We start from the raw sequence: 24,624 nt of genomic DNA, 5'->3' as shown, positions 1-24,624 counted from the left end.
AAGGAGGTTGGATATGTTTCAACATCGATTATTTTTATTCCTTTCCTCTAGGAAAAAAATGAGGAATAGAAAGAACCTTTAAAGATTGAGAGATAGAGGAGGTCTAGATGGTGTTGGGCATTTTCCTCATTGTCCTTTATAAGATGGTAGAGGTGGAACTACAACATTCATGCTAGACACTATAGGAAGAGGGAGGATTCATGATCTAGGTTGTAGTTAACTTGTGACCTATGAGGCAGGAAGAGTTACCTTTGTATCCATAGATATCAAAGGATCCTTAGGGGTAAAACAATTGGAATAGGCAAACAAAGTTATGAGATAAGACATTAAAAAATGCAATTGTAAAAGGATTCATCACCTGAAATATGATATGAGATGCAACACAAATATTATAAGCATGTCTTCCAAGATGCAACAACAAAAATATCAACGTTGAGCAATGCAGCGCATTCTCTAGACTAGTCCTAACCAATCATCAAACTGCCAACATACTATCTTGACCAGAAACATCAGCTGGAACACCAAGGAACTAAAAAGATAGGATTTCAATATCCATAGAGCATACACATTGAATCCATAACCACAGGATCACAACAAAAAATGTGGAGGAATGCAGAGCATTCTTCTAGATTGTCTTCAACACACTTTTTTGCAATATTCACTCCATTAATCTCTAAAGATGAAAACACCTTGTAGCACCATTTTCTCACTCATAAACATCAAGAGAGATACTACAGTAATGTCTAGTATTCTCAAGATCATTAACAACACATCACTTCATCATCATTCTTCTAATCCTCATCTTAATACTTCCAATCCTCATCTCAATGCTTCTAATCCTCATATCAATATGATATCTTCATGATAACATCTCAACAATCAATCATGAGTGCCATCATTCATCATTATTTTTTAATATATCATCATCCATAATTCAAAATTTGGGGCCAAACTACTTGGATAGGGGTGTTGGGTGCTCCAATCCTTGCAGTTTGGGCTAGGAAAAATGTTGTGAATAGGGGAATGTACCACAAATGTAACAAGTTATTGGAAATGATCTTAAAATTGAGCATAGTCAAACATGAATTAGGTATACATTAGGCACAACCACCAAAGTGGATCCAAACTAAGTGTGAAATTGCAAAGGGATACAATTTACAACACTACTATTCTTTCATCATATTTGTACTTAGGTACCAACAAATTTTTATCAAGAGGTAATTAGCCTAAATCCCAAGTGTCATTCATTTTGATTGTTTCTATAGATCATCATTTATTGCTTCAACACATTCTTCATTTTTGTTAGCTTGTTGAAAGGTTTGCATTTCTTTGGTTCTCATGATTTTACTCATCAGGTATAGTTCATTTTTGCTTGTGACCTTATTGTCATTATCTCTAAATTTGAGTCCAACATAAGAATTGTATTTTTTTTGTCATGTGGTATTTACATATTTTTTTTGTTTCTTGAATATAATATTCAAGTTACTTTTATTCTTCTTATTATTCAACTACATGTAGATCATTATTATTTTTTCTCTATATCATTTTCTTTGATGAATTTTACTTCTTTGTTAATATAACAACTCTACTTATCACCAACTTCTTGCATATTGGATCCTATAGTTCATGTATTGTTAATTTCATTGTTCATACCAAATGAAAAAATATTTTAGGTCTTTATCATCCAAATTCAACCTTTTTTTTGTCATGCCTGCATAAGAAATCTATATGAATACTGTCAAATGATTGACATGTGGCTTAATTCCAAACCATTATTATATAGGAGTCATTCATTGAACTACTTTTACCTGACTACTATTTAGAAGATATATTTCTTTTGCCTCAAAAACACATCCAAATCCCATTCTTTCATCATACCCCTTGCCATATAATTCCTTTTATCAACTTCATTTTGTTTTGGTGCATAGGAAGTAGTGAATTATTTCTTGAATCTATGATGTTTACAAAAATATAAAACTAATTTGGTTTGTACTCACTCCATTATTTGAATTGATTGATTTGATGTGGGTACCACTCTTTTCTTCAACACTCCTCTTAAATTTTTAAATTTTTTGTAAATACTTCTAGTTTTGAAGTCAAACAATATATCTACATTTTTTTTAGTAGAAAATACTTTTACCCTTTCAGTGAAATTATTTCTATGAGGCCATACAATTATTTATGAATTATTTCATGAGATTTTTTACCTCTAGATTTACCAATTGGAAATATAAATCCACATCATTTCTTAATAGTACACTCTCCATACCAATTTTTGTATTTTTAATGGATAGTAATCACTCAAACTTTATCAAATTTTGCTAAGTAAAACTAAACCAGTAAAACTGAGAAACTTGTATCTTAAGTACCAAATTTTACTTTTATGAATTTCACTAGTCCTTAATGCATGTTTTTCTTGAGTGAAATGTGAATGTGTTTGCATTTGATGCTATTTCGGTGACGCTCCAGTGAATATTGGTGATGTTTGATGGATGATATTTCTTAGGAGCTATCATTGATGGCAATCCAGTCCATTGTTCTTATCCGGTACAAAGTTTGGGAGATTCGGTATGAACTTTTGGTGCAAGTATGTCAATAATACTCTATTTATAATTTTGATGAGCATTTCTTACTTGCGATGGTGTGATTTTGGTTCCAATAAATTGATTTAAGTTGATTGGGTATGAGAAGCAGATTATCATGCAATATTATCCTCTGGTGATGATTCTTTGGTGTGTTAGTAGGTCCAGTATCCGATTGTGCAGTAAAACAGGGTTATCTTCATTTTCGGTGGTGTAACGTGTGGACCAGATTCCTTGAGTTGATTCTAGTGATTATTGGAAAGTTCAAGGTGATTGGAATGACTTATGGGAAGCGTGTGATCATGTGTCTTGGATTTGGAATATGGTTTAGTGAAGATCTAAGCCGACTTAAAGCTACACGTTTCATATTTTGATATTTTATGAAGCCGACTTGTAGGATATCAAATTTGCTAGTGCAGATATATAAGATAGATTAGGTTAATGAATTTTGGTATGGATATGATGTGTGTGGTGATTTTGGAGCGATTGAGCATAGTTTCACATGTGCACCTTGAGTTGAGTTGATCCGGTAAGCATAGTAGAGCAGAACAAAGAAGTTTAGTAGATCAGAGCAGTGGATCACTTTGTGCCAAATTGGAACTGATACTTGGCATATGTAGATGTTTTTTCTAGTTCATTACTCATTGTAATAATTTCCTAATAGCCTGTAAGGCAACGATCCTTCCTTCGGGGTTGTAGCCTTATTTTTTGTAACTGAGCAGTGAGCTCTAGGCAGTGTGCTTGAATGAAAGTGCATTCCCCTTTTTGTAATATTATTTTGCTACTGGCCATAGTGGAATAATTTTGTGGGTTCAAATCCCACCATGGTTTTTCCCTTTCCGGGTTTCTACGTAAAAATATTGGTGTTATGGTTGTGTGCTTGATTGATTTGTGTTTCTGCATTTCAGTTTCTTATTTGTGCATCCGATTGATTAAGAATCAGATTAATAAATTTATAAATACCAGAATATTGATTCACCCCCCCTCTTAGTGTTCATTGATTCCAATAATTGGTATCAAATCCCAGTTCCTTCAAGGAAGCCTAATAGCTTGAGGAAGATGATAGTTCTGATACTTGATGTAAAGAGCTGATGCCAATAACTAACAAGATGAGAGGGGGGGGGGTGAATCATACAAACTTAAACTTCCATTAAATCAACAGATTCAACCTCGGTAATATATACTTCAGCAATATAACCAAAAACTGCTAAACATGCAAACTCATAAACATATAATCATCATGAAACTCATAACACCAGATTTAATGTGGAAACCCAAATAGGGAAACACCACTGTGGGATTTCGGACCTACTAAGAAATATACTCTTCTAGAGTATGCTCGGTTAAAAGCAAATCCTGTTAAAGATTACAAACACATTGCTAGATGTGACTCGGTTAAGGGATTTCCCTCAGATCTGTTAGGATCTTCACTTTGTTAGAAGTGACCTTGTAAAAGGATTTCAAACACTCATTTAGAATGTTACCTTGCTAGAGGGTTTACAAATAAGACTGTTAAGTCCACTCGGTTAAGAGATTTCTCTGTTATTCAGAATAAACAACAGCAATAAATATATCTGCAACTTCACATCTAAAATGCTAAAGCAGATTCTTATTTGCTCAAAACAATCTTGTCATAAGACTTATCTAGTCTTTTGCTGAGCTCCTTACTCTGTTTTTCAAAACAGGTCTTCAAGCTTCTGTGCTCAGTAATCACTATGTAGCATCCCTGTGCTTACACTTGCCCGCATGCATTGTTTACCAACAATTTCTTATTTATAAACAATTCTCACCACTTAATCTCTTTGATCACATTTCCCATGATCAATCTTAGCCATCAGATCTTCAATCTTGACTAGGTTCAATGCATCTTTCGATCTGAAAATGTTTTACCTTGCCTTGGGACTTGCAGTCCTTTCTTGGAACTTGCACAAGGTTATTGTAGTTCAATCTGCGTTGTAGATCTTCCTGCTGATCTTTCATTGCCATAGATCCTTAACAAACTTCATGTGCGGCATTCCAATCATTTATACATCTCCAGCTCATCATTGTCCTTCATTAAATAATGTTTGTATTCATCCAATACGCTTTGTCATAACTCGGTTGCAACTCAGTAAATACTAAACTTTACTTGGTAGACATTCCACCTTCATTAACCGACATCGATAACCTTAGGGTTTATCGACTAGGTTCCTTAGGGTTTATCGACTAGGTTCTTTGCTCGGTGACATAGGATAGTATTAACCTTACAATCAACAACATATGTAGGATATCAAAACAATCTAAACATCATGATCTCATCATTGTCTAACTCAGTAATAGTTTCCCATTGAATAACTTATTCCCCTTATTCATATTCTTTCTGTGTCACTTACCGACCACTCAATTCTCTTCAAATCAATCTCCTCAAGATATGGCAACATCATACTGAATCAGAAAATCAATTTCTTGACATCAATGACAAAATAATGTTATAAAGATAGTTATCATCCTTTTTCAGTTATATCAATAATATTCAACAACCTTCTCAATATCCTTAATGAATATCAACAATCTGTCTTTCTATTGAAAATGCCAACAATCTCCCCCTTTGGCATTGATGGCAAAACCAACAATTAAATGGTAATACCAACAAGATATTCAAATTGATTCGGATTCAGATTGCCGTTAGACTTCTCCTGTTATCCTTAAGCTGTAGACTTCTTTTGAAAGTCTTCTCCCCCCGTCATTAGGCTTATGTTATCTTCTTCATTTAGGATTTTTACCATTTAGTCTTCTCCCCCTTTGACAACAATGCCAAAAAGTAAAAGAACTAAATCATGATTTCTTCCTCTGTGAGGTGATTTGCCTTGCTGTGTATCATCTCAGTCTCGGTCAGAGCAACTTATCTCTATTCATTATTTCTTGCACAACTTTAGGTGACCTCCTTAAGTGTAAATCAACATCAATCCACACATAATATTCTATAGATTCATCAAATTGATGCTTTCACCGAACTCGGTCAGTGAGTAGAAGATAGGGGTAGGACCCCTAACTTGCTTCTGAGATACTCAAAAGTGTCCCTTGGTAGTGGCTTTGTGAACATGTCTGCTAATTGCTCCTTTGAACTGATATATTCCAGCACAACTTTCTTCTCTTGGACTTCTTCTTTGAGATAAGGATACTTTATAGATATATGCTTTGTCTTAGAGTGCATCACTGGATTCTTTGAAATGTTAATGGCACTAGTATTATCATAGAATATAGTTACTGGCTCGGTAACTTTTTCATTTATACCTTCCAACAGTTGTTTGATCCATGCTATGTTTGTGCAATTCAATGCTGTAGCAACGTATTCAACTTCTGTTGTTGACTGTGAAATACATCCTTGTTTCTTGCTAAGCCAACTTACTAGTCTTTCTCCTAAAAAGAAAGCTCCACCACTTGTGCTTTTCTTGTCATCAATGTTGCCTGCCCAATCAGCATCAGTATAAACTTTTAAATCAAAATCATTTCTCTTTTCATATACTAAACCATAATCTTTAGTGCCTCTCAGGTATTTGAAAATTCTCTTGATTGTTGTCATATGGGTTTCCTTGGGATCTGCAGAGAATCTTGCTACAATACCTACTGCATGTGCTATATCCGGTCTACTATGCACAACATATTGCAACTTTCTGATCATAGATCAGTAAAGTGTCTCATCAACAGATGCAGATTCATCATTCTTTGATAATTTACAGTTAGTAGTCATAGGAGTACTTACTGGTTTAGAATTCTCCATTCCAAATTTCTTCAAGATTTCCTTTATGTACTTAGATTGAGTAATAAAAATCTCATCTTTCATTTGCAGTATCTTTAAACCTATAAAATACTTTATCTCATTGATTAATGACATCTCAAATTCTTTGCTCATTTCATTTCCAAAGTTCTTTCATAAGGAGTCATTACCACAAAAAATAATATCATCAACAAATATGGCTGAGATCATTATACCATTGTTTTCATCATTCTTCATGTACATGTTGCTATTTTCACTTGTCCTTATAAAACCAATCTTGATCAAATAAGAGTGTAATCTCTCATACCATGCTCTAGGTGCTTGCTTCAAACCATACAAAGCTTTGTTTAGTTTACATACCTGATCTTTACTCTTGTCTTCAACAAATCCTTTAGGTTGTTCAATGTAAACTTCTTCTTCTAGTATACCATTCAAAAATTCAGATTTAACATCCATTTGATATACCTTGAAATTTTTGAAAGCAGCATATGCCAACAATGTTCTTACTCCCTCAAGTCTAGCCACAGGTGCAAAGGTCTCACCATAATCTATTCCTTCTTCTTGAGCATAACCTTTGCAAACTAGTCTTGCTTTGTTGCGAATGACCTCACCTTTTTCATTTAGCTTGTTTCTAAAAATCCACTTTGTACCGATTACATTTTTGTCCTTTGGTCTTGGAATCAGTGTCCATGTGTCATTCTTCTTGATTTGATCAATCTCTTCTGTCATAGCATTTACCCAATCTTCATTATTAAATGCCTCTTTTACTATTCTCGGTTCAAATTGAGAAATCAGACATGTATTCTGTCTTAGTTTGTTCCTTGTCATCACTGGATCATCCTTATCTCCTATAATCTGACTTGATGCATGATGTCTTCTGACATACTTGGCTAATATAGGCTCGGTAGATTCTGTATGATCTTCTTCATCAGTCGGTAACTGGACATTATCTTCAGCAGCTTTCTCAGTAGAACTTCTCGGTTGAACATAAACAAATTCTTCATAATCTTCTGGTTCTTTGGAATTTCCTTCATCATTTCTTTCTGCAAATTCATCAATTTTCACATTTACACTTTCTATTATTTTGTTAGATGATTTGATCAGACATTTAAATGCTTTACTTCTAGAAGAATAACCAAGAAATGTTCCTTCTTCACTTTTCTGATCAAACTTTCCATTCCTGTCATCTTTGTGAACATAGCATCTACTTCCAAATATTTTAAAGTAACTTACATTAGGTTTCTTGTCATACTAGATTTCATATGGTGTCTTCATAGTTCCTTTCTTTAGTTGAACTCGATTCAGGGTGTAAACTGCAGTGCTGATTGCTTCTCTCCAAAATGTTTGAGGTACCCTCTTTTCTATCATTAGGGTTCTGGCACAATCCACAATTGATATGTTTCTTCTCTTGGCTATCCCATTTTGCTGAGGTGTTCTCAGTGCAGACACTTGCCTTTTTATACCATGATCATTGCAAAATAATTTAAATTCATCAGAAGTGAACTCTCCTCCTCTATCAGATCTAAGACATTTCAGTTGTCTTCCTGTTTCATTTTCAACTCTTGCCTTGTACCATTTGAACATTTGAAAAGCTTTTGATTTTTCTTTTAAAAACATGACTGACATCATCCTTGAGTAATCATCCACAAATAATATGAAATACTTATCACCATAATAACTTTGAACTTTCATAGGACCACAAAGATCAGTATGTACTAGATCTAAAATTCCTTTAGAAGTGTAGGACTTACTTGTAAAGCTTGATCTTGTCATCTTACCCATCTGGCATCCTTGACATATAGCATTCTCAGGTTTTTCTAGACTCGGTAGACCTCTTACTCGGTGCTTCTTACTTATTTTAATCAAATTATCAAAATTTACATGACAAAACCTTTTATGCCATAACCAGGTATCATATATCTTTGCATAAAGACACTTGTTCCGAGTTGAGTCAAGATGAAATGTATTACCTTTTGTTTGTGTCGCAGTAGCAACTAACTTTCCATGCTTGTCATGAACTTTGACAATTCCTTTCTGAAATTCTATTTGGTAACCTGTATTGTTTAGCTGTGCTACACTCAACAAATTGTATTTCAATCCTTCAACCCAGTATACATCATCACATTTAGCATTGTCAAGAAGTGTTATAGATCCTTTACCTTTCACCGGACATGGTGCATCATTACCAAATCTTACATAGCCTCCATCATAGTCTTCTAATTTAACAAACTTGTGTTTATCACCTGTCATGTGATGTGAGCATCCACTATCTATGATCCAAGAGTCATTATTATTTATGTGAGATACTAGAGATTTCTCTTCATATCTTTCTTCATCAGATCCATCTTTAATAGCCACATAAACAACTTCCTCAGTATCAGTTTCATCAGATTTGTCATCATTGGATTCCTCATCAGCTATTAAGCATGTCTTTCTATCTCTCCTTCTGAAGTCTCGGTGTCCTCTGTATTGGTTGTCTTTCTATCTGTCTTCTCGGTAATCTCTCTTTTCACTAGATTCTCTGTCAGGACAGTTAGAGGCCATATGTCCTATTTTATCACAATTGAAACATTTCAAAGGTAGCTTTCCTTTGTACTTACCTTTGCCTCTCAGTAACCTTCTGGCTAATAATGCTTCAAACTCTTCTTGCTTCTTGATTTCCTCATATAGTTTGTGCACTTTTTCCATGTTCTTGCAAAATATTTCACTTGCTCCACTATGATCCCCTTCAGAGTACTTACTCATTCTATCATTGTAATCATCAGATTCATCAAGATGAAAAAAACTGAATGCAAATTCAACTTTATTTACCGAAGACCCACTGTTATCAAATTTACTTAACTCAAATGCATGTAGCTTACCAATAGTAGCATCCAAAGAAACTGGCATGTTAGGTACATACCTCAATTCATTTATTGCAGAGACTTGAATAGCATAGGAAGGTAGAAGGGTTCTCAACAACTTACTTGTTATATCCTTTTCTTCAATAGTTCCTCCTGCTCCTTTAATTTGATTTACAGTCTCCTTTAGCCTTGTACTATATTGGGTTATGTTCTCACCTTCATTCATTCTCATGGATTCAAGTTGTCCTCTTAGACTATCTACTTTTGCTCTTTGAAAATGTTCATCACCACCATAAACAGATATGAGTTTAGTCCACATTGCTTTTGCATCATTACAACCTTCTAGGTCATTAAACTCTGAGTCGGTCAATGTTGATGTTATTTCAATCATTGCTTGAATATGTTCTTGCTTTGCCTTTATCTCTTCCAAGGTCATTGGGTTGGTGCTTGGTGCAATGTAATCATTCTCTAGATAATATGTTGCATATTCTCCAATTCTTGATAGATGCATCTTCATCCTTTTCTGCCATGTGGAGAAACTTGACTTGTTCAGCCTTGGTGCATCTCTTTTATACATCTTCGGATCTTTGCCTCAAGTACCTTTAAAATTTTTCTTCCGGAGTCCTCTGCTCTGATACCAATTCATAGTTCTGGTACTTGATGTTATTGGTACTAAATGGGTATTCAAGAAAAACTTGAATGAAGCCGATGGGGTTGTCAGAAATAAAGCTAGATTGGTTTGCAAAGGATATTGTCAGAAAGAAGGGATTGATTATGAGGAGAATTTTTCTCCCATGTCCAAACTTGAAGTTGTTAGACTATTGCTTGCATATGGTGCTTATAAAGATTTCAAGGTATATCAGATGGATGTCAATCTCCCTTTTTGAATGGTGATCTAGAGGAAGAAATCTACATTGAGCAACCTGATGGATTTTCATTATCAGATGATGGAGACATGGTATGTAAGTTGAAGAAAGCTCTTTATGGACTGAAGCAAGCCCCTAAAGTTTGGTATGCTAGATTAGATAAATATTTATTGAAATTGGGATTTAGTAAAGGTGTTGTTGACAGTAATTTGTACTTTAAGATAGAGAATGATAATATCTTGATTGTTGAAGTCTTTGTTGATGATATTATCTTTGGAGGTGATGATGACTTGAGTATGAAGTTTGTCGGTGATATGCGAAAAAAATTTGAGATGTCTATGATTGGTGAGATGAAATTTTTATTAGGTTTTTAGATTTCATAGACTGAAAAAGTCATATTCATATCTCAAAGTAAGTATGTGAAGGAATTGTTGAAGAATTTTGGGTTAGATGACTCCAAACTGGTTGGAAATCCTATGGTGACTGGTTGTAAACTATCTAAGAATGTTGAATATCTGAAAGCTAATTAGAGTTTGTATAGATCTATGGTTGGTGGACTGCTATATCTTACTCAGACTAGACTGGACAGTATGCATGTTGTGTACATGGCTGCTAGATATCAAGTTGATCCAAAAGAGAGTCATGTCACTGTTGTGAAGAGGATATTCATATACTTGAAAGGAACTGTGAATTATGGTCTGTGGTATCCAAGGAATGATGATTTCATGCTATGTGCCTACATTGATGCAAATTGGGCTAGTGATGTTGATGATCAGAAGAGCACTTCCAGTGGAACATTCTTTTTGGGAAAGAAATTGGTTTCATGGGCTAGTAAGAAACAAGATTCAACTTCCTTATCTACTGTTGAAGCTAAGTATATTGCTGCTGCTAGTAATTGCACTCAGGTAGTCTGGATGAAGAAAATGTTGAAGGATATCATAATTATTTATGATGATCCTACTATCATTTACTGTGATAATTCCATTTCTATTAACATGTCAAAGAATTCAATGCAACATTCAAAGACTAAGCATGTGTCAATCAAATATCATTACTTGAGAGAACAAGTTAGTGAAGAGAAGGTGAAGCTGGAGTATGTATCTACAAAGGAACAAATAATTGATATTTTCACTAAGCCTTTGCCTGCAAATACATTTGTCTATTTGGGAGACAAGTTAGGGGTATCTACCCCTCCTGATGAGAACTAGATGCATTGTGTTGCATCAATCCGGTGGACTGCAGAGATGTATTCTTTTATCTGGATTGGTGGGTTGGTGTTGCTTCTCTAGTGAAGTAGTTTCCGTTCTAGAGGGTGTTAGTTCTGATACTAAATGTAAAGTATAGATGCCAATAGCTAACAAGATGAGAGGGGGGGGGTTGAATCATAAAAACTTAAACTTCCATAAAATTAACAGATTCAACCTCGGTAACTTCTACTTCAGCAACATAACCAAAAATTGCTAAACATGTTAACTCATAAACACATAATCATCATAACACTCATAACACCAGATTTAACATGGAAACCCAAATAGGGAAAAACCACTGTGGGATTTCAGACCCACTAAGAAATATACTCTTCTAGAGTATGCTTGGTTAAAAGAAAATCCTGTTAAAGATTACAAACACATTGCTAGATGTGACCCGGTTAAGGGATTTCCCTCAGATCTGTTAGGATCTTCACTTTGTTAGAAGTGACCTTGTAAAAGGATTTCAAACACTCATTTAGAATGTTACCTTGCTAGAGGGCTTACAAATAAGACTGTTAAGTCCACTCGGTTAAGAGATTTCTCTGTTATTCAGAATAAACAACAACAATAAATATATCTGCAACTTCACATCTAAAATGCTAAAGCAGATTCTTATTTGCTCAAAACAATCTTGTCATAAGACTTATATAGTCTTCTGCTGGGCTCCTTACTCTGTTTTTCAAAATAGGTCTTCAAGCTTCTGTGCTCGGTAATCACTATGTAGCATCCTTGTGCTTACACTTGCCCACATGCATTGTTTACCAACAATTTCTTATTTATAAACAATTCTCACCACTTAATCTCTTTGATCACATTTCCCATGATCAATCTTAGCCATCAGATCTTCAATCTTGGTCAGGTTCAATGCATCTTTCGATCTGAAAACATTTTACCTTGCCTCAGGACTTGCAGTCCTTTCTTGGAACTTGCACAAGGTTATTGAGGTTCAATCTATGCTATAGATCTTCCTGCCAATCTTTCATTGCCATAGATCCTTAACAAACTTCATGTGCGACATTCCAATCACTTATACATCTCCAACTCATCATTGTCCTTCATTAAATAATGCTTGTATTCATCCAATACGCTCTGTCATAACTCGGTTGCAACTCAGTAAATACTAAACTTTACTTGGTAGACATTCCACCTTCATTAACCGACATCGATAACCTTAGGGTTTACCGACTAGGTTCCTTAGTGTTTATCGACTAGGTTCTTTGCTCGGTGACATAGGATAGTATTAACCTTACAATCAACAACATATGTAGGATATCAAAACAATCTAAACATCATGATCTCATCATTGTCTAACTCGGTAATAGTTGCCCATTGAATAACTTATTCCCCTTATTCATATTATTTCTGTGTCACTTATCGACCACTTAATTCTCTTCAAATCTATCTCCTCAAGATATGGCAACATCATACTGAATCAGAAAATCAATTTCTTGACATCAATGACAAAATAATGTTATAAAGATAGTTATCATCCTTTTTCAATTATATCAATAATCTTCAACAACCTTTTCAATATCCTTAATGAATATCAACAATCTGTCTTTCTACTGAAAATGCCAACAGAAGATCCTGAAGATTAAATCAATGGATCCGATTTGTAGAGACAACTTGTTGTGGCACTTGAAGATCTTGATGCAATGATAAAGAAAAAAAGTAGCTTGAAAAGAAATCTGAGTATAGTCGAAGACTTCATTGAAACCCTGAAAGATCAAGTAAACACTTCTTGGGAAAAGAGAAAGGAATTGTTGGACAAGCTGAAGGAAAAAGAAGAACAATGTGTTGACAATCAAATTATACAAGACAAGACTAAAGAATGTGAGAAGTTGGCGAGGGAGAATGCAGTTTTGAAGAATGAAATGCAATCTATTGTGATGAATTTGACTAAGGATATTGAAGACTGAAAGAAGAATGAAGAAAGATTGACTCAATCCTTGAAAGATAGATCTGATGAGTGTTGCAGATTAACATATGAGAATTATCAGTTGAAGCTTGAATTGGCATAGACAAAGAATGATGGACAAGAACTTGAGAGACATATCATAATTCTGAGAGATGAGTTGAGTACTGCTAATGAGTACAAAGGAAAGTTCAAAGCTAGTTTAGCTCAGTTGGATGAGATGTTCGATAGCCAGAGACATGGGAAAGACATGCAAGGACTTGGATATGAGAAAGGAGAATCCTTTGGCTCTAGATGGAGCAATGCAAAATAAAATCATCAACAGAGCAATAAACCTCTGGTAAGACAACCTAATACCTATAAATTCAATGGTAGATTCTTTACTTGCAATAAATTTGGTCATATGGAAAATCAGTGCAGAAGTAGGATGAATAATGGAATGATCAATAATGTGAACAATGGTCCTACCTTTTCTGGTAAATGTTTCATATTTAACAATTTTGGTCACAAGTCAAACATGTGTGTAGTAGTAATGAATTATTTCTAGAACAAGAGATGTTATGCTTGTGGGATGTTTGGACATATATCTAACCAATGCAGGATGAGACCAAATCAGATGAACTTTAGGCCTATGCCAAGGAATGTTGTCTATCATGCTTGTAACAAATGATCATATTGAAAGGCATTGTAGAAGAAAGAATGCACCAGTGAACAAGAACAAATTTGATGAGAAAGGAAAATAAAAAGTTGATGAAATCAAAGATCAACATGAGAAGATGTGGGTAAAGAAAGAATATCAAAATTTGCAGAAAGGCTCCACACCTAAATCCGGTGATGGAACCTCATCCGGTAACTAGGGATTTTTAGCTTTAGGGGGAGTATTTCATGTAAATCCTTAAAACCCCCTTTGTGGAGATCTCTAACTAATTTTGGAAGGTTGTAGAAGATTCAGATTGAGCATGCAGTTGATATTCAGAAGATTATGTGGTAGTTTGGTAATCTGGTCAAAGAATTGATGAAAAAAAGTGTAATTGGAAGCTTTATGGTTGAGCATTTATTACAACAGAAAATTAGGTTAAAAAAGCATTCTAAAAGCTTATTCTTCACAATGCAATCAAGAGAAAAGAGTAGAGCATCTAAGTGAAAGAGATTTGATAGTGAAATCAAGCTTGAAGCGATCATCTAGTAATTTCATGCACCCAGTTGCGAATTAAAAGGTATTTATCTATTCGTGGGCTATCATTTAAAACCCTAGGATCATTATGGCATCTGCATCCGGTATTTCTACTCTTCTAGTGGTTGAGATCTCTGAAAGGGAAAGACCTATTTTCAAGAGACATCCTTTCAAATTGATCAAAGATGATCCAAAAGGAGCATTTTCCTTAGTGTCGTACGAAGTTCTTCATAATGAAGATATTAGATTATATATTCACTATGATATTAAGGAGCTTGGAAATGCTAACATGCTTACTCTTTATAACAAGCATTTGGTGGATAGTTTGGGAAATTTGAAACTGAAACATAAGATTCTTCATGAAAAGGGTTTCACGCAGTTTGTTCATTTTCTCGTATTTGATGAAGCAGAATGGGTCTAGTATGTCCTTAGCAGAGTTCATGATGAATTCATCTAGTTGGATAGACCACACAAAATCACCAAGTAGGCTATTCAAGTGGTCACATGCTTAAGTGCAACTATGAAGTGCCTAGACTAAGAAAAGTGCAGAATAACAATGTGATAGCCACTACTGGTTCCAAAGTTGACAACATGGCAATGACTATCAGCGATACCTTGGAGCATGATGTGAGATTTTCTTCAATGGTGGTAGGCTACAAATTTTATGAATCAAGCAAGCAAAATTCGGTCTCCGATACTGCAATATTTTTTAGCATATCAGATACTTAAGGAAGATAAAAGGTATGATCTATGCACAGTTCTCCTGAATGAATTGATAATTAACTTGAAGAAAATTAAGCAGGACAAGAAACACACTTTCAAGTATGGGTCCCTTATTATTTGTTTGGTATTATACTTCTTGAATGAGATCCCCCATATAAATAGAAAAGTCCAATGGGCATATGACAAACTGGTGGCAATGTAAATCAAGGAAGGGCTGCGGGGCATAAGTGATGCTATAATGAGAATATCTACCTTATGGGGCTATTTTAATACCTTTCAAGATTCTATGAAAGCCCGAGAAAGAATTTATTAAGCAGATAGTTGAGAAGTATGAGAAAACAATTTTTATATGGTTGATAAAGATCAATGTCATATGGAGGCGGTTGAGCCGAGGACAGTTTGGATCATATGCCCATGGGTATGAAGTTAATTCTATTACACTTGAAGCATATTCTCAACATCTATTAAGCAAGACGGTAGACCCAAAGGAAGAAAGATTTGGAACATTCAAGGAAAAGGACTTAAACTTGCACAAAAAGTTCACTGATATCGGTAGGAAGAGAAAGGTGAGAATGGAGATAGAGGAACTTGCAAAGAAGATGGGTATTAACTGAGAAGTTGTGCAGAAAGACAGAGAGAAGAAAATTCTTAAGGAGGAAGATGTGGTGAAGACACAAGCTAAGTCGACTCCTCCCAAGTAGACACAAGCCAAGCCAAGCAAATCAGCACCTGCCTCCAGTGTACAGAAACTGATACCTCCACCTAAACCAAACCATAAGTATCTACTGGTGGAGATGAGAAAAGGAAGAAGGAGAAGTATACAAGACAATATACTGGAGCTGATGAAGAGATATAATTGGATGAAGAGGTGAGACAAGTGAAGAAGACTGCCACTTATGTAAGGGTAGGCCAGAAGCATACATCCGGTGACGCTCATCCTGCTAAGAAGATTGAATCTCTAGTAAAGCCATCCAGAAAGGTTAGAGTAGGAAAGAAGAAGAAGTCTAAGATAGATGAAGCACTTAAATCCGATAAGATAGAAAGCGCAAATAAAATTGTGCCTCCATTAACCTTGAAGTAGTTGATTGATGAGATCTTGAAGGATGGTAATTTGAAAAATGTTTCTGTATATTATTAAATTTTTTAGGATAAGGATCAGTGCGCTATAGAAGAAGAAATTGTAGAATATATGGACAAATTTAGTAAGGTTTTGATAGAGTTATCATCTATGATCCCAAAGAGCTTGTATGATATCCTAGATGCCCGACAACACACCACAAGCATAGAAGATGAAAGATTGAAATAATTTACATTAGTAAAAATATGTCCAGAAATAACTAGAGAGAAATACCTAAGATTTTGGGACTTGCAAAGGAAAACTTCTGAAGCAAGCATAGAGTGAATAAAATAATGATCGGAAGAGTAGATGAGGTAGTGAATGATTCTGAAGGTATTTTGAGAATTGTTTTGAAAGAAAATGGCTATCAAGTTATTCCTGAGAAGCTAGAAGAGCATTCAAGAAAAGATACTTCTACTCTAGAGATCCCTCTATAGACAAAAGTTTCATAGGATTAGCCAACTGTACAAATTGGTCTGATTGAACAGGTAACTCCAGCTGATGCCATTGAAAATCAAGCACTAGATAACTCTGGTGATGCTACTCAGGATCCTCCTAAGATAGAAATTATTACGGAGATGATAGCAGAGGAGTTAGGAGAAGTGGAAAAGACCAAAGATGATGGCCAAGTAGGTGAAAAAGACAAGATTGAAGATCCAGTGAAGGAAAAGGGTGAAGAGAAAACAAATAATGCTCCGACAACCATGACCAAGGCTATTGTTCTAGATAAGGGAAAACAAATTGCAGTTGATGATGATATTTCTCATGGTCCGATAGACCTAAGCACTCTATCCCCTCTTCAAGCATTGAAGTTGGCCACTCTTGTGTAGATCAAGGCTAGTGAGGAATTACTCAAGTTCGCATCCGAGGAGAAAGAGGTGACATCCTTGGCTACTGTACTTTTGGAAAAAGTTTTGCCAGACCTTAAGTGGATTTTAAATGATTCACCATTTGGTAAGCTTAAGGATATATTGAGTAAGGTAGAATCTGATTTTGTGTTATTAGAGAAAGTGTACTAATACATTTGGTCTAAAATTCCAACAAAGGTTTCCGACGGAGAAGGCATGTTGTGACCAAATTTGATTTTTTTTTGAAAAAATGCCCGCATTCATCGGAATTCCGATGATAATTCAACATTTTGTTTTGACGGAGAAGGAATTGGCAATGAAATTTGTGTTTTTTTGAAAAAGTGCCCGTGTTTGTCGAAATTTCGACGACCGCGTGCATTACTTAAAAAAAAACCAAGTCATTTGATAAACATTAATCTCGCCTCTTTGTCCTGTCCACCTCTATGATATTCACAAAAAAAATGGGCATTACAAGGAGGGAAATAGTTCTGGATTGCAGTGCCTCCAAGATCCAGTTGAAGAAAAAAGGTAGGGTAATCAACCAATTCATTCAAGTAATGTTTTCTTGAAGAAAAAATCATTATGTTTGTGACAGTGTGTCGAATTTGGTTTATGTAGTGATGAAATTGTTTGAAATATACATAGGAGGTTGCATTTGTGCTAGTTGATGATCAATTTTAATATTTATTATAATGAATTTTCCTACTCATATTTTTTTTTTCCCTAGCTCATATTTAGTCTGGTAGAAAAAGAGAAAAATAAGATTGATTTGGATGGTTGATCAAATGAAATGATCAATTATCCTCTTTATAGGCATAACCTCTTAGGGAAGACCCTAATTAAGGACCGGGATGACCTAAACCTACGTGATAAAATAGGGAAGAACACAGATTGTGCCACTCTTGTATCCGACATTCGTTGGAAGTGGCCTAAATGTAGGCTCTAGCTGAGGAGCTTACCTTGGGTATGGATGCTAGTATATATGGTTGTGATAGAAACTCCCTACTGCAAGACCGTCAGACCACAGTGTAGTGATCGAGTGCCATTTTTTGTCGGTGTTTTGGAAGGGAGGATAAGTGTACCGTGATAGGAAGGTGCTATATAAAATGGAAGCTAAGAGGTATAAGGTTATGAGGTGTGGGTTAGGATAAGATAGGGACGTAAGTGATGAAGGATGTAATGGTGAAAGAGTAAGTTAGGATATGTTAGGGGAGATAATGAACTCTTTTGTAAGCTAATTTAATAGGCGAATCCCTCACAAAATGCATTGCTCTCAACCAAATCAATTTTGATCTAGATTAAGTTATTTGTAAAAACACTCACAAATATTTCCCACTCTGCACTTCATGCCTGAAATTCCACTTAATTCAACACCAAACATTTAGTTTTCCCACAAATCCTTAGTGAAACTACTATTAACAATAAAATTAGGAACAAATAGACAATTTGAATACTTTCAACTTAAAATTAATGAATCTTGACTTAGCTTAGCCATGTCAAAACTAGGGGTAGCAAAAAGATTCAAATTTCTTTCCCTCAAAATTGAGTCTTGACCTCATTTAACCATATTTATTAACACTTGAAATAATCACTTATCCCAATTACACCAAGTTATTCACCTAGGGTACAAATTTCAAGGCACGTGGAGTAAGAAGACACTTTAAAAAGTGCACAACATATTCAAATAATAAGTTAGACCATGATACCAATGGACAAAGTGCCAAGGTTATGGTACCAAAAAAAATGGGGCACATCCAAGATTGACCTTTGTTGACAGATCTTAAGAATGTGTTTCACACAACCCTTAATTCACATCAAATTAAAGGAGGCCCATAAACTTGCCCACGATTTTTTGCGAAAACAACAACAAAAGCTTTAAAATCTGCAGGAACTCTCCAGAAAACCATTTTCTGCAAACTACTGAGCGGCTATCTAATGCAACCCCAACAATGACAGGGAAAATTCCAAATAAGGGCAGTGATAGGAAGGTGGTATAAAATGGAAGCCGAGAGGTATAAGGTTATGAGGTGTGGGTTAGGATAAGATAGGGAGGTAAGTGATGAAGGATGTAATGGTGAAAGAGTAAGTTAGGATATGTTAGGGGTTTGAAAGGTAGGAAAGTGAATGGGGGGAGATAAAAGGATGTGAATGATGGAATGGGGTTAGGTAGGTGAAGTAAAAGTAAATGTGTATGAGGTTAAGGTTTAGGACAGGATGTAGGAAAGTGAAGGAGGTTAATAGAGGGGATATGAAAAGTAGATGGATAGTAATAATGATAGGAAGTGAGGTAAAGGTTATGAGGTATGGGTTAGAAAATAGGGTGTAGGAAATGGAAGGAAGGGTCATCCTTGCCATAGTGCTTCAAGAGGAGCACATTCACATGAGGGATAAGAAGAGTCATTTCATGTTGTAGTGTACCTCCTTAAACCTTCCACCAATACCAAACTCAATACCAAACTCTTTCCCAATCTCGCTAATGGACTAATTCAACTCACTGTCAAATTGTGACAATCAATGCAAGGTTTAAGACAATAGTAATTAGGATATTCTAATTATGGTGGGGCCTAGCCAACATAGGGTTATATGAGGCAGGGGTAAGTTCAACAGTGATGTGTATTGGATTGTCATCAAATTTTCCTGTTAGTGTTACTTTGTATCAACATTAACCACTTATCATCATTTCATTATAATCAATTTTTTATTCCTTATAAGAATTTGCAGTTTACCATAATTTGCATAACCTGGATCTGATTGTATTATGTATTCTTGAAATTATGTGCAGATATATATATTTATATGTTATGTCTGACAATAATGTTATGTTATTTTAATGTTGTTTGAATAAATAGATAAAATTTACCTTCTTAACTTAATACGATATTAACTGTCATTGACTTGATTAAGAATATATTAATTTATATTCAATGATGCACAACTCTGAATTTAAATATGTATATCATACTGGCTGATATATACTCTAATGCTAACTCAGGAAATTCATGCTTATACGTACCTGACACTAAACTTACCCCTATTTTTATCCCTCCTGGTAGACTATCATTATTCATCTTGTATATGCACTCTAAACTTGGGAATTAAGGCTGTCCTATGCATTATCACATGACTATTTTTTCTTGTTCTTAGGGTTGCCTATTTCTCTAAACATGATTAGGCTTTTTCACTATGTTGACTACCACCTTTAATGGACTTCCATCATGAAGACTTATTACTATTTCACTCTTTGACTGTCACAAGATGACTAAAATGTTTGCATAGATCTAGGACTAGTAAGATCCTTATATAGTTACTAGGAGTCATGTCAGAGACACATAAAAGCATGATACCCAAGTTAGTAAGATCCTCTAATACTTAGTCATTTATCGCATTCTTACAACAAATAGAAGGTTATATCTTGGTAACCTAACTAGTCCTTGAGTAGTAGCTCAAAATCTTATCAAAGCTAGGTTAGGTTAGTAGCCCCAAGAACCTATAACGTGTCTTATAATGGGTGTTGAAAATAATCTACACTCAAGCCAACAATGGAATGGTAAGAAAGGGGGTAGTAGCTCAATGATAGAGAAATTTATTAACAAATAGAATGCCTTTAAGTTGGATTCCTAGCTATTTTATGAGTGTTAGCTTAACATTTTCATGCGTAAATAACATCTACTCCCACTACCATAGATCCAACTTCCACCATTTCTCCTTCCACAACCTCTAGTCACCTTCATGTACCAAATCCACTAGTGCCACACCTTTAGTATGAAAAATCCTTCACTTATCATCCACCATATGGCCTAATTATCAAATTTATTTCTTCTACATGTAAAAGCCATATGCACAATATGGAATGACAATTGGTAGATTTTAAAGCCATATTCCACAACCTTTTCTAAAATCCTTTCTTCTAGTGCTAAAATGTGAGGTTTTTAACATGATGCAACATCCATTAAAGCATAATAGAGATGATATTTCATAGTGTTTTAAAGAAGATATCATAGTTTTTCCAAAAATTGTCAAAACCCTGCCTAGTGTTTACTAAGAGGAGTAAATAATGTATAGTTTGGTCTCCCATGCATATAAATTCACCCAAATATGTGGGAAGGCCTTTGTTCATGCTCTGTATCATATTATGTTGTGTGTAGGGCTCCAAATTAGATTTGGTACGTGTTTGGGCATGAGGACAGTCTGATATCTCTATGTATCAAACAATCAAAGGCAGTAAGAGTGAAGAATTTGGTGGGAAGACCAAGCGATTGGTATTTTGAAGTGGTTGATGACAGAGAGAGGGGTGAGGCAACCCTATTCAACCTTTGGAAGGGTTTTTGGATCAAAACGAAATGAAATAGATTAAATTTCTATGACTGTCCTAAGGGTATTGATTGTCATAGTCATAGTTTTACTAGTGATATTGTTTTTGTTTTGACAAAGTTGTGTTTGTAAACCCAAGTTTGGACATGTAATGGAGTCATGAGATGTCTTAAGACTACATCAATACTTAGCAACAACATAGTGTGTAGGCACCTAAAATATGAAAGGACTACATATTGGAAGGTGCATGTGATGATGCTGTGAAAGGTCTGATATCCCTATGTATCGGACTGAGAAAACCAATGAAAGACAAAAAAAATGCATTGAGAAGGCAAAAGGTTGAATTGCCTAATGTTTGTTGTTGAAGTGATATGTGGGGACCCTGTCAAGTCAAATACCTTGTTGTAGTTTCAAAGGGTGGAAAAAGAACAAGAATTTTATTTACCATCCTAATAGACCATCCATCATAACAATTATTACCAATGATGTGTGCATTCCAAACAAAGTTCTAGAGGAAGGCTCTTTCTATTGTAATACTAAGTGAGTGATCATAGATCTTGTGTAGGGTCCTCCAAGCCTAGAGTAAGGATTTCAAAGCCTACATACATTGATTTGGCCTTGTGGCCATCAATGAGTGTTGACCCAATAGGAGAAGTCTTGAGACTGAACATTTTGGAAGTGTGGCATTGTTGAGAGCCAACACTTATGTGTGAACCCTGTCTTCATGTATTATGATTTGTTTCCACGATACTTGAACCTATCCTCTTGGTGGTGGATCAATTCATATTAGTGTGTTTTGTTGAAGAAACATGATGTGAGAAGTTTGATGCAGAGGCAAGGGTAGAACTCAGTATTTCATATTAGGACAACAACCACATTGATTAGGCAAGTCAGATAAGGTCTCTCCAATGTTTAGGATACTGAATTCACATTAGATACTCATGGATTACCCCAATTAGACATTAGTCAACTTAAGATATGATACAAGGATTGCATACCACAAAGCCATTAGATATATTTTGAGATGTAAAAGAAGAGTTAAATGGTTTTGGTTCAATGATGATAATTTCTATTCTCAAGTAATTTAATTTGGTATATTATACTAAAACGTGATTTCATAACTAACATTTCAACTTCTATATAACTAGTTCTATAGCCCGATTTTCTTGCCTGTGAAGAAAGACCATGTTAGACAATATCAACAAACAACAAAATAAGGAGACAATTGCTAGATTGTGGTCTAACTTGAAAAGAAAAGGTGATGGAAAATGTTATTGTTCTTGCAAAATTTGTAAGGGGTTAAAGAATAGAAGACTTCTAATCAAAACAACTAAGAAACATTGTAGGTTGCATGGTCACATTGAAGGTGGACATGATTATCATCCATTGGTAAGTTTTTCATTATATCATTTTAACAATTTATATACATAATAAATCACTTGATGATGAGATCATGATCATGGTTTATTTATGTTTATCAATTTTATATAGGTTGAGCACCCCGGAGCACATGATATGGATCAATACAACTCGAAGAATATGGTTTTTGAAGTGGACGAACATGGAGGTGTGAATATCGAAGCCGAAGATAATGATCCCATGGAAGATGATGATCATGAGCCACAAAACACAATTGAAGATGATGGTACAAATACATTGATCCATGACACATTTAGTACTTGCGTAGCTGATCATGATGATGAAGATGACCTTGATGTTGTTCATGATGTCCCTCTACTTGAGAAGGCATCTGAGGCCCTTTACGAAGGATCGTAGACAACTCTTCTCTCTGTTGTATTGTTGTTGGTGAACTTGAAGGTTATGAATGGTTTATACAACATAACAATCTCATGTATGTTAAGGTATGTCATTATATATGTCATAATAAATGGTGAACCATGTTGTACCATGTAGCTAGGAAATTAGGAATCATCACAAACATATAAAAACTAATCATAGCCCAATCACAAAAGCTCATTGCAATGATCTATCCTAAACACATTCAATAGAGACATGAAAATTGAAACACTCAAAAAGATTATGCAAACCAGAGGTAAATCCAAATGCTTCCTTCATGCGGCTCCATTGTTCTTCTTTCCTCTTCAAATAGTTTGGTTGTGGATCTCACCTACAAGTGCACATACATAATTGAAAGCAAGTAGACAAGATTATTGATCAAGAGTACTCAAAATGTGATTGATTAGAAATTCAATAATCTGATTAGGGGTTCAAAATACAATCAATTGGGGCCTTGATTGAAGAAAATCATCCAATTTATAGATAAATTGGAGAAATGACAAGATTAGCATGATTCAATTCAAATGGAAATTGCAAATCAATTATGCCAATTATGACAAATTATGACAAATTATGCACTTTCTATGCAAAATTTGTTGATTGATAATTTATGACAAATTATGACAAACTTCTATGTCAAAAATTGATTGATTGTCAATTATGACAAATTATGACAAATTGACATGTCATTCCCATGAAATTAGGAGAGAAATAGGAGGAAATTGAAATTAGATGAATTAGAAATTAGAAAATTAGAAAAAGAGGAAAATTAGGAATTAAGAATTAGCTAAATTAATTAATAATTTGTCATTTATTAATTAATTCACAAAAAGAGGAATAATTAGCCAATTAAATGAACATTTAATTGCGATGAGAAGACTTAGGATAAATAAATAATTTATTAATCCTAGAGGAAGAAATGACACACAAGGTTAAATGATTAAATCATGAAACCCTAAAAGATGAATTAGCAATGCGAGAATGACAATTAGGTCTTGATTGAAGATAATTGATATCGATCATGATTTTGAATTAATAAATGATCAATGTGATAAATGATATGATATATAAATGTGCCAATTGACAAGGAACAATGACTAATTGATCCAAATTGACATGATTGAGAAGGATGACGATGATCGATGACAAATCGATTGCAAAATTGAAGAGATTGACAAGGACAACGATCGATGACAAATCGATCGCAAAATGACAAGATTGATAAGAGGACAATGATTGACGACAAATCGATCGCATGATGATAAGATTGACAAAAGGATGAGAATCGACGATCGATGACAAATCGATCGCGTAATGATAATATTGATAAGAGGACAAGGATCGATAACAAAATAGATTACAAGATGACAAGATTGGAAATGACCACGATCGATGACAAATCGATCGCAAAATGACAAGATCGAACATGACAATGATCGAT

Source organism: Cryptomeria japonica, chromosome 9 (assembly GCF_030272615.1).
Source record: "Cryptomeria japonica chromosome 9, Sugi_1.0, whole genome shotgun sequence".
In the NCBI taxonomy this organism is placed as follows: Eukaryota; Viridiplantae; Streptophyta; class Pinopsida; order Cupressales; family Cupressaceae; genus Cryptomeria; species Cryptomeria japonica.
This window is presented reverse-complemented; position numbering follows the sequence as displayed.